At 38.9% G+C, this 16226-nt stretch overlaps 1 protein-coding gene across 22 annotated transcripts in view; it reads left to right on the top strand.

Moving 5' to 3' along the window:
- The window catches only part of DLG2 (discs large MAGUK scaffold protein 2), a 2470643-nt gene that overhangs the window by 1429924 nt on the left and 1024493 nt on the right, over nt 1-16226 (top strand). The gene's annotated exons all lie outside the window — the stretch shown is intronic.

Here is a 16226-nt window from a genome sequence, read left to right as displayed (position 1 = left end):
AACTGAGCCCTAATTCATCTTTCAGGGTATATACTTTTGATCGCTGATTCTTTGTTCTATTTGTTCTCTGAAAAGTCCTACTTTAGAGGATTTTTGCCATACATTTGAGGTACATCCTGACCTACTTGTGTCTTTGACTGCTCATAGTGCATTAATGACTCTCATAAAACATATTCTGCCTTGTCATGTTGGGCTATATCAAGGAAAGGAGAGGACAGATAGGGACACAGTTAAGATTCTCTTTAATGAATTCTTTCCGTGTAACATGACAAATTATCTCAGTCATATACATTCATGCAATTTCCCTACTAAATTATGATCACTGAACAAAAGAAGCACTCTGATAACAGTAGATGACCTTCTTTGAGACTTTTAGACTCCTGGGCATACCCCTCCTACCAACTCACACACAGGATACAAATCATCTTTTTACAGAGGCTCTTTTGTCCTGTTGGCTGATAATCCTGAGGTCATGTTGAACTCACATCATGAATCTCCCACCTCATTCAGACATGCACTGTGGTAATAAGAGGCCATAAGCTATTGTCTGACACCTCTCCCTGACACCTGGATGGTACACTTTACAAAAATATTCTCAATGATGAACAAATAGGAAAAAAATGAAGTGGGCTAGTATGACTTTAAAAAGGTCATACTCAGGGTATAGGGTACTGACACAAAATCAAATTTCAGTCTTACCTAAAATTGAACCATAGAAGCAAACAATCTTTATCCTCTTTGTGAGCTGTTGGCCTTGCCAGAGAGGGATGCTTTGCCTTGTAGGTTAGAGTTTCCCTTCCCCTGGACATTCTCAAGAGATAGTTGGATTTTGAAGAAACCATTTCTATTCAGGAATGGTTTAGAGAGATGGTCCTGTGAACCCTGAGCATTCCTTACCTCTAACACTTTAAGAAATTTCATCGACCTGAGGTGGTCAATAAATTAATCAATAAACATTTATTAATCAATTATTATATACCCAGCAGGTGCAGCTAAGTGATGAAGTAGAGTGCTGGGCCTGGAGTCAAAAAGACTCATCTAAATGAATTCAAATCTGGCCTTAGACACTTTATTGTGTGACCCTGGACCAGTCACTTAATCCTATTTGCCTCAGTTTCCTCATTGGTAAAATGAACTGGAGAAGAAAATGGCAAACCATTTCAGTATCTTTGCTTAGAAAACCCCAAATTGTTTCACAAAGGGTATGACACAACTGAAAAAAAAAAATAACTGAACAACAAACATACCCAGAACCGTGCTGATCACACACAGATTTAGAGTTGGAAAGAGCTTTAAAGGTCATTTTGGCCAGTCCCCTAATTTTGTAGATGAAGAACTGAAGGTACATACACACTTGAATTGACTCGCCCATGATCACATCAGTAGAAAGTGGATATTGAAGCAGGGTCCCTGACTTCAGTCCCAGCTACAAAGTAGGAAGAGTGACCAAGGAGAAGGCCCAGAAGAAGCACCGAGATGGCTCCTACTGCATTGGGCAGTAAATTCAGTAAGTGGATGACAGGAGAGTCCTTATGCATCAGCCTTTGGTGAGCAAAAGGCCGAGGTGGTAACCAGCAGGATGATCTTTCTTCACCCTCTCCTCCCTCTGTGTACTCATACAGCTGTACCCCATATCTGAAATGAACTCCTTTTTATCTCTCCTTGTTGGCATCTCTGTCTTCTTTCTTCATGTACTTCAGGTGCCATGAGGCCTCCCCTGATTTCCCTACTCTCAGTACTCCCATCTCACTTATCTTTTTTTTTTCTTTTTGGAGGGAGGAAGGCGGGGCAATTGGGGTTAAGTGACTTGCCCAAGGTTACATGACTAGTAAATGGTAAGTGCCTGAGGTCAGATTTAAACTCAGGTCTTCCTGACCCCAGGACTGGTGCTCTATTCACTGTGCCACCTAATTGCCCCAATCTCATTTATCTTGTGGATCACACGATAGCTCTTTTTATAGTCTATTTTGTGTCATATGTATTTGTCTAGGTCTTATTTGAGGAAAGAAATTGGGCCAATTTTTATCTTCTATCCAAGTGCCTAAAATTTAATAAATTATTTGAAACTCAATGCCTTTTAAAGAACATTTATTAAGTGGCTACTGTGTGTAGAGCCCTATCTTGGGGGAGTTATAAAGTGTTCACAGGAAGAGGAATCCTTGGTAGCTGAGGTAGCTTGATTCTAAGTTTAGGGGACCTGAGTAGTTTTAGTGAGCAAGGTAAAAAAAAAATGATAGAGAATAATAAAGAAAAAGCAAGTATAGGGGTGGCTAGGTGGCATAGTGAATAAAGCACTGGCCCTGGAGTCAGGAGGACCTGAGTTCAAATTGGGCCTCAGACACTTGACACACTTATTAGCCATTTGACTTTGGGCAAGTCACTTAACCCCAATTGCCCTGTAAAAAAAAAGAAAAGAAAAGAAAAAAAAACAAGTATAGAGGGGAAAAAAAGAAAAACAGAAACAGAAAAGATGATAATAACTTAGATCTAGATCTGGAAGGGACCCTAGAGGTCATCTAGGCCAATGTCCTTACTTTACAGATGAGGAGCTGAGGTGGGTTAAGTGATTTCTGAAAAGTCACACAGATGATAATTCACATAGGTGGTATTTGAACATCAGTGCCATTTAGTACAACCATCTGATTTAATGAATGAGGAAATTGAGGCCCAGGGAAGTTAAGTGACTTTCCGAAGGCCAAATGAATAACCATCAGAGGATGAATTTACAACAGGGTGATCTCACTCCAGAGCCAATGCTTTTTTCCAGGATGTAATTTCCCCAATATATCTAAGTTCTTCAAATTGTACAGTAGGTTCTGAAAAGGAGAAGTGTGTTTTATGGTAATGGAATTCCTGCTTGAGTGTGCCTGTCCCTGGAGAATACTGTCAGGACTTAGCAAAAGCTTAACAGTCAAGTCTATAACTGTTGGTATAGATGGCACTAGATTGAGCACAATGCTCTCAGTCCTTTTGCAGAATTAGAAGGACAGCTTTGTACCTGGTTTGTCAAGAGTACTAAGTGAAGAACCAGAAAGCTGCCAGGTGAGCTCACACACCCAACTCCCACTGGAGCTATTTGCCAACATCTCATTCTAGTTCTTCAATGGAGAGCCTTTTTGTGTCATTTTCCTCAGTGCAGATTGTGCTATTTGCAGAAATTTTGCAGAAAAATCCTACTTAGAATTCTACCCAAAGTCCCTCAGTATGCCAGAACTCACTCGTGGGCTGACTGGAAGGAGTAAGAGGAGCAGTGTGGCCCAGTAGAAAGAGCACTGGATTCAGTATTCCAGGGGCCCAGAACTAGAATCCTGGCGCCATCATTCTAGCTGTGTGGAAAAGAGGAAGCCAGAGGCAGCTGGATGAATTCTCCGGTGAGGGTTTGACTGGGGGTCAGGAAGATCTAAGTACAAATTAGGCTCAGATACTTAGCTATGTGACCCTAGATTCATCCCCCTGTCTCAGTTTTGTCATCTGTAAAACACGCCTAATAATAGCAGGGGTGTCAACTTCAAATGGAAACTGGGACTCTAAACCATATATTAGGATACCTGCAGGCCATCTATTGACTTAGCAAAACACATATTAACATTATCTTTCTTCTGTTGTGTTTTGATTTATTTTTGTTAAATATTTCCCATTTTCTTTATAATCCGGTTCCTTCCCCATTCAAGAGTGTTGCAGGATATGTATAACCTATATCAAATTGCTTCCCATTTTGGGAGGAGGGAAGAGAGAAAAGAATAGAGAGAACTTGGAATTTAAAATTAAAAAAATATTAAAAACTGTATTTACATGCAATTGGGAAAATAAAATATTATTAATAAAATAAAATTTACAAAGGAAAAAAAAAGAATATTTTTGTCCTGTGCAAGACCCCCTCACCCTTGTTTGACACTTCTCCTAAGAGCCCTGATCTACCAACATTGTTGTGAGGATAAAATGGGATGATATTTTTCAGTCTCTTTTCAAAACTCAAAGCTAATAATTGGTAATAGTAATAATTATGATGATGATTATGATAGCACTTATATATAGTGTTTGCTACATTCCAGGCTCTGTGCTAAGTTCTTTATGACTATTACCTTATTTTATCCCCACAACAACCCTACTAAGTAGGTGCCATTATCATTCCATTTTATAGATGAGGAAACTAAGGCAAACAGAGGTTAAGTGACTTGCCTAGGATCATATAGCTAGCAGGTGTCTGAAACCAGACTTTAACTTAACTCTTCTTTACCCCAGGACTAGAGTTGTGCCTACTATATAAATGCTTGCTATATTTTAATTTTAATCAATATTTTTATAATCATTATTATTACGTCAACTCCCCAAGGCTCAGTTTCCTCATTTGTAAGAGGAGAACAATAATATTTGCATCTGCTGCTTTATCAGGTTATTGAGACAAAGAAAGTCCTTTTTAAAGCTCCAAATGCTGCAGAATTGGGAGTTTTTGCTGCCTAAATCCTTTCTCTGAGTGTCTGTTTGTGTATATTTATGTGTTGTTTCCCCTAATCAATACCTGTGAATGGTGAAGGGTTGATGGACTGGAAGGGCCATTTCTCAGTTCTCTAGAGTAGAAAAATACTTCAAGTGAAATCGTATAAAAGTCCAGAAAGCATTCTATTATGTGTGGTAAGGGAGAGGAAAAGCTTTAGGGGTAGGTAATTGAAATTCCTAGATAATTCTACAAACTCACTTTAGCCAGTAGTCTCCCCCCCCCCAGCCCCCCTTCAAAACAAACCATTTACCAGAGAGGTGAAAAAAATCAAAATCACGAAAATTACTCCTTCAAGCTTCTCCTTAGCTCCCTTTTCCTTCTCTGTGAAAGGCCATTTGATGTAATAGAAGGACAACTAGGCCTCTATACAGAGGATCTGAGTTTTAGTTTTTTATCTGCTGGTTGGCTGTCCAGATCATACCCTGTAAAGGTCTGAGGGTCACCAATATACTTTGCATTAGCCCACCTGCTTCCTTCCAGGGGGGTTAAGCACTGTAAATTAATTTATACTCTTAAATCGTAATTTACCTTGTTTTTTCAAACATATTTTAGTTTGTCACTAGAAAAATCAGGAAAGCAAGGAAGGAAGCATCTGTTATATGCCAGGCATTGTACTAAGGGGCAGCTAGGTAGTGCAATGGAGAGAAGACCCAGCCCTGGAGTCAGTAAGACCTGAATTTAAATCTGACTCTCAGACACTTTCTAGCTGTGTGACACTGGGTGAGTCACTTAACCCTCTTTGCCTCAGTCTCCTCATCTGAGAAGTGATCTGGAGAAGGAAATGACAAACCACTCCAGTATCTTTGCTAAGCAACCCCTAAATAGGGTCACAGAGAATTGGAAAGGAATAAAAAATGACTCAACAATGAATTGTGCTAAGTGTTTTCAGGTATGTGCTATTATTAACCCCATTTCACAGTTGGAAAAATTGAGGCAAACATAGGTTAAGTGACTTGTCCAGGGTCATTCAGCTAGTGATAACCATTGTATCACCTAGAAGTCAATAGGGACCAGACTTGTGATTTCGTGTGTAGAAATTTCCCAATGAAGAAAATCCCTCTACAGATGTAGGCTGGCACCTTTTCTTTGTAGTGAAAGGCTAAATGACTTTCCTCAGCAGCATATGTTGGAGATGGGACTTGATCTAAGATCCTCCTGACTTTAAGGCCATCTCTCCCATCACTAAGAGAGGGGCTCCACCCTTCCTCACTTCACTTTCACCTCATTTCATTCTCCTCACTTCTCTTCCTTCTTCTTACCAGCTTTCTCCCTTTGCCACTTTCTCTCTCCTTTTCTGTTGTCTTCCCCTTTCAGACTGGAAGCTCCTTGTAGGCAGGCACTATCTCATTTGCCCCTATTTGTATGTCCAGATTAAATTGCTCAGCTAAACTGACACACTGTAAAATGCAGTTGAATGACAGCCCTCTCAGGAATATTTCTGTTATAACTGAAAGAGCTTATCAGACTGGGCCAGCAGTTCTTAACCTGAGATCCACAAGCCCTGCTCTGCGGATAGATTTCTGGCAATCTCTGAACTTGGGTGAGAAAAATACACTTTCATTTCTATATAATTGGTTTTCCTTATAATATGTATTTTATTTTGTGTATTTTAAAATGTTATTCCAAGAAGGGGTCCATCAGTCACAGCAGACAACTAAAGACATCTACAATGCAAAAAAGGTTCATATTTCTGAAGGAATATCTAAACTGTGAAATTTTAGTTTAGTTTTTTTTTTTTTACATTTGTGAACCTATCTACAGCATTTAGCCCCAGAACAAGTTTTCAAAGACACAGGTAAATCAGTGTCTCAGGGAAGCTGGAATTTTAGGAGTAAACTCACTCAGCGGGACCTACCAGAGAAAGATTATAATCGCCAAGGCTGAGGCATGCATAGCATCAAATAATACGCAATTCCCCTGGCTAACAGTTCAAATTACCACAGTTCTGGAATGTTCTGCATGTGGGAGAGGAATCTATCACTAGACACTGGAGTGGACATTCTTTAGCAACAAGGCATTGAAATAAACAACAGCATGATGATCACTAAGGGCCACTTGTGTGCCAGGAAGAACTGTAGACAGTGGGGATCCAAAGATCAAAATAACTATGGTCCTTCCCCTCAAGAAGTGTACACTTTATTTATGATATGGTTGCATTGATCAAAGGAGAGACTTGTGGTGATGAGAACCTACTTCTCCTTAAGCTATGCAATCAACAAGTCTGGGAAGAGTGATCACCGTGTGCATCTACAAAAGCTAGTGAGGGTCACACATTTGTTCATATAATCTCAATATAATCCAGCCCTGGAAAATGCACGTGTGTCAGCTGATGCATAAAGATCATTTTAAGGATCAGAAAATCCCACTAGGCCTCTCTCTGGGCAGTTCTGAGTATTTGCATGTGTGTTGAGGTTGAGTTACCCATGAGAGTTTTCAACATCTCTTCTTGCCAGTGCAGCCTGAATTGATCAGATCCTGTGCCCCCCTGCCTGATCTATTTATTTCATGTTCCACAGAATTTTGTCCTTCACTCGGTGCATTCAGCTGTTTGTTAGAGTGCTGCTGTACTGGGGGTATTAATGATTCCTCATTCTTTTCCAAGTCTTCTTTTTACTGCCCTTTGCTCGTATCCACATCCTAGAAAGGCTCAATTCTGATAGGAATCCAATTTCCAATAGCTTTTATTCTGTATAGTCTATTATTTCAAGCAAATATTTATAGAGAATGGAGATGCTTGTATTCAGTACATTTGTGACTGCACTTTTTGAGAGCTCTGGTTTGCTCCAGTGCCATGTAATTCCCTGGATGTATTATTTTCCTTTATGTTAGAGAGGACACTCAAGGGAGTGAGGCATCCATTCCCTCTGCCCTCCGGTTTCTCCCTTGAACTTGGAGGAGAAATAAATTAGAGGGATGTAGGATGTTTATTCAAATATTTCAAGCACTATAGTAAATGAGGATATAGAATTACTCTTATAGAAGTTATAGCAAGCATTTTTTGGTTCAATATATTTAAGATCTTCCTTAAAATGAGAGGTTACAGAAAGAGGATGGCATTAACTTGGAAGTCAGCAAATTTCCCAATGTTGGAAATGTTTAAAAAGATGACCAACTATAAGGGAAATTGAAGGAATTCTTGAATGGGATGTAAGGTGGGCCTAAATAACTAGGCACAGCTAAGGGCCTTTACTATTCTAAGATCCAGGATTATAGCTAGGTGGAACCTGAATTCTTGTCCCACAAATTCTGGGAAACAAAGTAAATAAGCAGAAAAATACTTGCCCTCAAGAAGCTTATATTCTATTGGGGGAAACAAAATTTAAATAGATAGATAAATTTAAAAAATGAATAAAAAGTAATTGGGGAACAGAGGAATACTAACAATTGGAAGGAATCAGAGAAATCCCCTTGTAGAAGGTTAGATTTGAACCTTGAATGGAGTGAGGGATTCTAAGAAAAGAAAGGGAACATTTCAGGTATCCAAATCCCTTTCAAATTCATGGAGGTAGAGATTGTTTATTGGAAATAGACAGTAGGCCAGTTTGGTTAGGACATAGAGGATGCAAGGGGAATCACGTGAAATATGTCTAGGGGGAAAAAAAAACACGAATAGGAACCTGATCGTGATGAGTTTTAAATGCCCAATGGAGGTTTCTGTGTTTGATTTAGAAGCCATAGGGAGCTACTCAAGCTTCAAGAGCAGAGAAATAAAATGGTCAGACCTGTGCTTTAGGAATATCAATTTGGTATTTATATAAATAAAGAATCGGAGCGGGGGGAAACTAGAGGCGAGGAGATCAATTAGAAGGCTATTGCAGTAGTTCAGGTGAGATGTGATAAAAGCCCAAGTGAAGATGAAGGCAGTGAGAATAAGGAAAGGAGTATGCATGTTTGGGCAGGCATATTGTTGTTCAGTTGTTTTCAGTTGGTCTCTTCAAGACCCCATTTGGGGTTTTCTTGGCAAAGATACCAGAGTGGTTTGTCATTTCCTTCTCTAGCTCATTTTATAGATGAGAAAACTGAAGCAAACAGGGTTAAATATCAAGGGTCACACAACTAGTAAGTATATGACTCTGAATTTGAATTCAGGTCTCCCTGACTCCAGTCTAATATTATATCCACTGTGCCACCTAGATGTTCACGTGTGCAGATTGGTTGGGATGATCTCTATTGGTACAATGGGGGAAAATGCCACATGAAGAGTTAGGAAGCCTAGGCTTTAGCCTTTAGAAAATCATACAAGTTATCTCTGGGTCTAAGAGTTCTAGTGGTATTGTAGTTCTATCTGGAAACACTTTGGGAATGGCACTATCTCTTACCTCTTTAATGTGCCACTATTGGGGGTAGGGATGGTGAGGAGGGGTAGCCTGTCAGAGAGGAAAGAACAGAACATTAAAAAATCAGGAGACGTGAATTGAATCCCACTTCAATATTTTGTAACTCTGAGACCCAGGATCATTTAGACTCAATTTTACAATCTGTAAAATGGGAATAATAGTGCTTGAATGATCTCTCTTGTGAGGGTAGTGGTGAAGAAAGCTCCTTGTAAATTGTGCAGAACACTATAAATGTGAGTTACTGTGGTAATAACAATGATAAAAAGGAGATGGAGAAGAAGAAAGAAAGAAAGAATGAAAGGAAGGAAGGAAGGAAGGAAGGAAGAAAAAGAAAGAAAGAAAGAAAGAAAGAAAGAAAGAAAGAAAGAAAGAAAGAAAGAAAGAAAGAAAGAAAGAAAGAAAGAAAGAAAGAAAGAAAGAACCTACCTCCTAGGGCTGTTGTGAGGATCAAATGAGAGAATAATTTTAAAGTAATTAGCTTAGTGCCTGGCACATGCTAAATACTATTTAAATGTTAGTAATAATAATAGATATTTGCATATCAATATTATGTATAGATATCTACATTTGTACATATAATATAAGTGTGTATATGTGCCTGTGTAGAGACAGAGAGAATCAGACAGTCAGAGAGAGAAAAAGAGAATCTCATTTGTGCCCAAAGCAGTCTTTGAAAAGAGGTGGTATTATTATCCCTATTTTATAGATAGGGAAACTGAGGCCGAGAGTTTAAATGATTGGCTCAAGGTCACACAGATAGTAAATATGTGAAGCAGGCCTTGAACTCAGACCTTTCTTAACATAAGTCTCACATACTCCATCTTGCTAGCTGCATAGAAGTCTTTAAGTTAGAAAGATGACTCCCATTACTTGTGTGTTGATGAGACAGAAACTAGGCCTAGATAAAAAGAATTTGTGCTTCACTGCATCAAACATTCCCAACTACATCTGTGTGTTTGTTGCCTCCAGTGACACTGAGCAGTCTGGAATACTGGGAACAATGCTTGATTTGGAGGCAAGAAGATGGCCTGAAAACACATCCTGCATTTAATGCTTGCTTTCCTCAGTTTCCTCTTTGGTACATTAAGGACACTAATATCTGTGGTATCTCACTTGAGAGTCAGGAAGCCCTGGGTTTAAATCCTGCTATTGATCCAACTTGATTGTGTGATGTTGACTGAGGCACATAATTTCTCAGTTCCCTGGACAGCAGACTAAAAATTACAGAGTAGATGCAAGTTCACTTTGGTAGAATTTCATATGGGCAACTAGGTTGGTGCAGTGTCCCAGGCTGGGAATCAGGAATACTCATCTTCCCAAGTTCAAATCTAGCTTCATATTCTTACTAGCTGTGTGACCCTGGACAAGTCACTTAATCCTGTTGACCTCATTTACTCCTCTGGAAAATGTGCTGGAGAAGGAAATGGCAAACCACCCTAGTGTCTCTGTCAAGAAAACGCCCAACAAAGAATTTCATACACTAACAAAGTCACATGTCCAGATCAAAACTAAATCCAGCCAAACAATAAGCAAAATGATCTACTTCACAGGCTTGGTGTGTGGTTCAAATGAAATCATGCCTATGGTGTTTTGCAAATTTCAGTGTGATTTATAAATGCCATTTTGTAGTAGTTGTACTGTAGCATTCCCACCTTCCCCACTCTACCTCATGCCTTATTATTAGATGACTTCAAGAATTGCTGAAACAAACAAAAAACGCGTACTCGATTGCTGACACTTTTCTGATGAGCTTTTCATAGCTGAGCTATACTGGACCTCAGATGATGGCTTGGAAACCTGGCAGTGGGGCATGGACTGACATCATTTGCAGGTGGGACCTGTCAGGATTTGAATCACAGTGGTAGAGCCTTCAAGAACTCAGGGTCATTTTCTTCCCCCTGACAGGCCATCAGAGGATTGCCTGAACTGATGCTGGTCTTTTTAATATCATATTATATTTAGTTGAAATTGCAAATGGAATAGGGACAAGCAATATTTAATTAAATGGACTCTAATTTGGCTCAGGACCCCCAGGCTAATGGCCTCTTCACCTCCTTCAGAAAGTCATCAGGCTTTAATGACTGTAAGTAATCAGAATCTCAATTCTTGATTCTGGGTGCTGTGAAGCATCTCTGGATGCAGTCACTCTAAAGGCCAGTGTCAGAATGGGAAATAACAAATGTCTAGCTTATAGTCCCTGGAAATGGGGCCATGCCATAAATCACCAACATCTTCATTTCCTGTGCTTTTAAAGTATCTTATTGAGGGATACTCTTCAAGAAAATGGCAGTCTAAAGGCTAGTTCATTTCAGAAAAGTTTCTTGCTGGAGTTGTACTTATGGCCTCTCTCCCTTCTGCCATGGAAAATCTGCTCATATTGAAAGACCCAGCTGACATCCTACCCCCTGTGCAGCATATTCCTTAGCTTCCCCAGCCTTTCTCTAAATGCCTCCTGCACTTGGAGGCCAGACAACCCCATGCAACATTAGATTGTTGTCTCCTTTTTTTCCCCTCTGATCATTATATTAGTGCTTCAGTACTTAAATAATCAAATGCCATCTGTGTAGGAACCGTCACCTCTGATAAATTTAAATCAACGAGCATTATTGAGTACTTATTAACTTCCAGGCTCTGGGGATACTATGAAAAAAATGAGATACTCCCTGTCCTTAGGGAACTTATATTTTACTGGGGAAATATATTCATGTGGATAAGTAGATGTAAGATATATGCAAGCAAAGTATTTGGGAGTTCAAAGTTCAAAGTATTGGGGGAGGGGAGGATATATCAGGAAAAGCCTCATATAAAAGATGGAACTTAAGATGAACTCCAGAAGGACTAGGAAGCCCCACCCCCTCAAGTAGTAGGTGAGTTGTGGTATCCCCAAAAGTCCATCACCTGCTGATCAGCCTTCAGGTGAGGAGCTTCCCTGAAATATATAATTTTACGCGAAAAAAAGTGTGTGATGGATGGTAAAAAGAGGACAGGCCTTGGAGTCAGGAAGACCTGAGTTCAAGTCTTCCCTTGGATGATAGCTGTTTGATCATGGGCTTATTACTTAACCTCTTGGTATCCTCAGGAAATTCTAACACCATGTTAAAAATAGTATTGCTGGGGGCAGCGAGGTGATACAGTGGATAGAGTACCAGTCATGGAGTCAGGAATACCTGAGTTCAAATTTGGCTTCAGACACTTGAGACTCACTAGCTGTTGTGACTCTGGGCAAGTTACTTAACCCTGATTGGCTTGTCAAAAAATGAATAAATAAAAATAAGTTTGGTGGAGAGGGTTTCTGCACTGGAAGTTCTTTATGAAGTTAAAGTCACTAGTCTTCTTCTTCCAACAAAAATAAATAACCCCCCCCAAAATAAACCCACAACAACAAATCAAGTATTTGAGACATTGTCAAGGGGGACGTGATAACCATCTTCATCCTTGAAGAGTTACCACAGGTAAGAGAGGTCAGGGCAAATTTGGTTAGTTTGGCAGAAGTAGGAACAGAGAATGGAAGTTTCAAAGAGATCATTCAGGCAATAAGAATTTATTAAGCGCATACTATTTTTCAGATACTGTGCTAAACATTTAAACATACAAAGGAAGGCAAAAGAGGAAAGGCCATCATAATAGTCTTTATTTAATTAAATATTTAAAATAATAATGATTCATAGTTAACATTTACACAGCCCTTTAAGGTTTGCTAGGAGTTTTACATATATTATCTCTGTTGGTGCTTACAACTATCCTATGAAATAGATGCTGTTGGTATCCCCATCTTACAGAAGAGAAAACAGTCCTAGAGAAGTTACCAGTTTTGCATAACTAGTAAGTGTTGGGACTGTATTCAAACTCAGGTCTTCTAGATTCCAAGCCTGACAACCTTTCACCATGCCACCTAGCCTTTGGGGGAAGTGTTTATCCTTCCTGGAAACTTTCAGGCAAAGGCTGGAGGTATTATATAGGGATTTCTTGATCAGATTGTGTGAGATGGCCACCGATACTATACAATGTTTGATGCCCTAGGGAATACATGATGACTAACAGGAAACACATCATGGATGGCTTCTTGGGAGAGGTGTCATTTGAGTCAGACTTTAAAGGATTGGGTAAGAATTTAATAGGCAAATGGAAAATGTTTCAAGGAAAGGAAATATATTTCCCACCCACACATGTTGGACTTGAAAGAAGCAGCATTGTGTGAAGGATAGAACAATGAAACTGGAGCCAGGAAGGCCTGGATTCACATCCTGACTCAGACATTTAGTAGTTGTGTGATGCTAGGGAAATTCTCTGACTTCAGTTTCCTCATCTAAAAATCGGGGTGGTAACTAAATGGGACAGTCGATAGAACATCAGGCCTGGAGTCAGGAAGACTTATCTTCCTGAGCTCATCTGGATTTAGACACTTACTAGCTGTGTGATCCTGGGAAAATCACTAACCCTGTTTGCCTCAGTTTCCTCATCTGTAAAATGAGCTGGAGAAGGAAATGGCAAATCACTCTAGTATCTTTGCCAAGAAAACCTTAAATGGGATCACAAAGAGTCAGAAACAACTGAAACTACTGAACAACAAAAGTTTTTAAAAAAATGTGAACTATGTGGGCCCTTGCAACTCTAAATCTTAACTAATGTTGGAATGAAGTGGTCAGTGGTCAGTGACCTTGAGTTCTTTCAGTAGTTCTGACAACTTTGGGCAGCTATGATATAACAATGAAGAAGTGATCCTAGATGCACAAAGTATATTCTGAAAACCAACCTTGGAAGCTGTAGCATAATCTTCCCCAGATGCTGCCTCAAATCCTCAAATCTAGAGCTTGAACGGGTGCCAAGCTTAGGTCATCTCTAAATAGGATTTGTAAGTGATGAGTTTCAGTCAGTCCTAGTTCACAATGTACTCATCCGGTGTGTGTTGTACTTCTGGAATCTAAATATTACCCTAACTCATCATCTTCAATCATGGTCAATTCAGTTCTTGGGTTCAGAGTTCTCACCTCTCATAAATTGTCCTGCACTAAAGTTTGCTTCTGATGCTTCATTGGAGGGTAGAGCTAGCCTTGGGTTCTCTAGGGCTATGTTGGCAGAATATAAGGACATAGTCCATTGTTATGGGTATAGGAACAGAGGACCTGAGTTCAGAATCTCTCTGTCACTTATTACCTGCATTGCCTTATGCAAATTTCATCTCTTGACTTCAGGATTTTTACTTCCTCCTATATATGAAGGTATTGGACCAGATTACCTTTAAGTTCCATTCCATGATCCTATGAGCCTAAGCTAGGGCATGTCCTACCAAGCTGGGAAAACTTGGATCTTGTATGTTCATATGTCTTTTCTAAGGACCAGCCTAGGTAAATTTGGACAGACATCCTTGGAAGTTTGTTTGGACATCACATGATAAGTGACCCCAAAACAACCCCCAAATCTGCAGCAATATGACATATTTTCAAAAAGTATGCCTTCATTAATTAAAATACCAGATTATTCAAAGTATGGGAATTAAGTATGGCTGTAATTCTAACACAATTCCTTCTGGAGTGAAAAAAAAGAGGAGGCTATGAATGGACTTTCTATTAGAAAAGCAGTATCACTGAATCTAGAGAGTTGTTATCTAGACTGTGAAAATCACCATGGAAGCTGTTGGAATAATTGTTTTGCACAGTGCTATGGTATTAACTTACAAAGAACACAAGCAAAAAGTGGCACAGCTTTGTGATTTTGAAGAAAGAAAGAAAAATTCTTTTTTTGTTGGAGGAAAAAATCCATCTGTTAATTTCTTAAATGACCAACCTTTATTAAAGGCATTCTTATTTTAATTTTATGTACACAAAGACTTTCTTGTTCTGCCCAGTATCTTAAAAAAAAAACTTTATTGGTTTTTTGGGGATACTTTGCTTGGTTGTTTAGTTATTTTCCAATGAAAACAGTGCCTGGCACATAGCAAATGTTTATTAATTGATTGATTGATTCTCACCACTTTCCCTATCCCAAGAACCATCCCTTCAAACAATATTAGATTTAGGCCAATATCTTATGTCATATACCATAGTAAGTTCATGGCCTGAATATTTAAGTTCATACACACACAGACACAGACACACGCATACATGTGTGCACGTGTGCACACACACACATTGAAAAAACAACATAGTGCCATTTTTCATCAGTGGGGCTGGGTCAAGCGATCTTGACCAAATCAGCATAGAGGATAGTGCAAAAGAAAAAAAAGTTATACTAAAAAGAAAAAAAATTTTGCATTAGCTGGGATAAAGAAGGGAAACTGCTAACAATTGAAGGAAATAGAATTGCATAAAAAAATCTCTGATTGGAGTCTGATATTATACACACTCACATAACATATGTATATGACAGAAAGACAAAAGGGGATGAGAGAGAAAGAGGAGGAGGAGGAGGAGAAGGAGAAGGAAAGAGAGAGGAGGAAAGAGGGGTAAGAAAAAAATAGAGTGAGCCATTCTTTCCAATGGATGTTGCCAAAAGATGCGAAACAAATAGATTTCAGAAGTGCAACAATATGAATGATTGTGTCAAATAACTAATAATAATAGAAATGAAGAATTAACCTCTGTGTTTATTAACCTCTTAATTTTTATTGTTTATTAACATTTAATAATGTTTATTAACCTTTAATTAACCTCTGAATTTAACTCGCAAATAACAAAATGACAAGGATAATGAAAGAAGGCATTGATCAGTGTCATTGGGGTCACAGAAGTTCTTAGCCTTTTTTGTGTCATAGACGCTTTCAGTACCTGGTGAAGTCTAATTGACCTCTTTTTAGACTAAATATTTTTAAAATCATAAAATAAAATACATAGGATTATAAAGGAAATCAATCGTATTGAAATACAAGTGTATGTGTGTGTGTAGTTCCTTTAGACTAGGTTATGAACTCCTGGTCTAAAAGTGTTTAAAAATACTACATTCCCTAACCAAAATTCACAGCCATCTCTGGATCAAGGATTTTCATCTATTTATTTCCTTATATATTCTTAATATTTTACTGAATCCTTTCATTTTTATACCAAAGTCATTTCCTGATATACTATCCCCCTGCCTTCTACAAACATACCATTAAACATTCCTTGAGAGAAAGAAACACTCTAGGCAGTATCAAATTGTGGAGGCTGGCAGTACATGCAACATTTTCCCCCTCTTCCCCAGCCCCCTCTATTATTCTTGTAGTTGAGTATACTTCTGTGAGAAAACACCTACTGTCTTTGTAAAACAGCACCTGCTCCTCAAATTGAGGCCTTAAAGAATTTCCTAGGATACTCAGAAGTTAAAATGATTTGACTAGGACCATGAGATAGATAGCTAGATAGCTAGATAGATGGATGGATGGATGGATGGATGGATGGATGGATGGATGGATGGAT

Source organism: Petaurus breviceps, unplaced genomic scaffold, assembly GCF_028583685.1.
Source record: "Petaurus breviceps papuanus isolate PSGF00001 unplaced genomic scaffold, PetGlider_PUasm1.0 90823, whole genome shotgun sequence".
NCBI lineage: Eukaryota > Metazoa > Chordata > Mammalia > Diprotodontia > Petauridae > Petaurus > Petaurus breviceps.
Note: the sequence above shows the minus strand (reverse complement) of the source record. Positions and strands in the feature narration are given on the sequence as shown.